Source organism: Ovis aries, chromosome 15, assembly GCF_016772045.2.
Source record: "Ovis aries strain OAR_USU_Benz2616 breed Rambouillet chromosome 15, ARS-UI_Ramb_v3.0, whole genome shotgun sequence".
Classification (NCBI taxonomy): Eukaryota; Metazoa; Chordata; class Mammalia; order Artiodactyla; family Bovidae; genus Ovis; species Ovis aries.
Window position 1 is genome coordinate 47,577,349 of NC_056068.1, and position 1,669 is coordinate 47,579,017.

Sequence of the window (1,669 nt, forward strand, 5' to 3'; positions counted from 1 at the left end):
CTCACAGCTCCCTGTTTTTTTAAGGTCATATCTCTTGTCACTTTGAGTTGGAATTGCCTGCTTCCATGTGTGTTTTCCCTACTAACCTATGACATCTTTGAGGATAGTAAAACATGTCTTAGTCATATCTGCATCCACAGCACCTGTTACACAGTAAAGTAAAATCAAATTTAAAAATAATTGTCAAACAATGTGCAAAGTGCCTTTCAAATAATATCACCATCAATTCTCAAAACTTGTGAGATAGGTAAGAGCTCCATGTACTCATAAGGAAACTGACGCTTGGATAATTAAAAAACTTTCCAGTTTCATCCAAAGGGAACTGGTGGAACTGATAAATTGCAGTCAACCGTCAGGATTCACCCATACATCTTTTCACCTTAGTCCTGCTTCTAATCATCCTGTAGATGCCTCAATAAATCGTGGTTGGATGAATGTATGAGTGAGTGAACTGTAAACTGGGGCAGGGAATATAGTATTAAGTTGAATGTTGTCTTTCAAGATAGTTTCTTGGGAAGATCAGTTCCTTACCAAAAAAGTCTTCTGAGGCTCATAATTTTTTAAGTGTATGAAGAGTTTATATCAACGTCTTCCTCCTTCTCACCTAAAGGACTTTGCACATACTTTTCTTTGTATCTAGAATATTCTCCAACTTTTCTTTAGCCTGCTGGAGAAAACATAGTATAATGTGAAGTAGAAGCAGGGTTCAGGAGTCAGACTACCTAAGTTAGAAAATTCTCCACTAAACAGCTGAACAATCTGGATCGACTTTCTATGTATCATTTGTCTCATCTGTAATGTGGAAACAACAAGGATACCTACCTCATTGGAAGAGAGTAAGAACTGAATCTGATAATATTTCTTCAGTGTTTGACTCTGTGACACATTGCAAGACCCCAATAAACACTATTTTATTAGCATTTAGTTAGAATTCTTTCAAATATCTTCCTCAGAAAATCTTTTTCTGTCTTTCCCAGGCCTGATCAGATGTCTTTATTATACTCTATATTCATATCAATTATCAAAAGAAGTGATTATTTTTATACATAGAATTTGTTGGTGATTTGAATAATGTATGCCTTCTTCACTAGAGTGACCAGTCCGTGAGGAGAGGCACTGTGTCTGTTTCCCTTTTCACTGTGTTCTTGATGTCTAGCTTGGTGTCTTGCTGGTACTCCATGTTCAATGTATCTGTATGAAACGATCGATGACCTGCATGCATGAATGGAGAAGACCTTTGAGAGTCCTTAGACTGCCAGGAAATCAAACCAGTCAATCCTAAAGGAAATCAACCCTGAATATCCACTGGAAGGGCTGATGCTAAAACTGAAGCTCCAATACTTTGGCCACCTGACGTGAAGAGTTGGCATACTGGAAAAGACCCTGATGCTAGGAAAGATAGAAGGCAAAAGAAGAAGGAGGTGGCAGAGAATGAGATAGTTAGATAGCATCACTGACTCAAGGAACATGAATCTGAGCACACTCTGGGAGACAGTGGAGGACGGAGGAGTCTGGCATGCTGTAGTCCATGGACCCACCAAAATTCGGACACAGCTTAGTGACTGAGCAACAACAAAATGCGTGAATGAATGACTGGTTGCCTGCCTACCTTAGCAGTTTCATTTCTCAGCACTTCACTAAATATACCTGGGTCTCCTAAATGACAAAC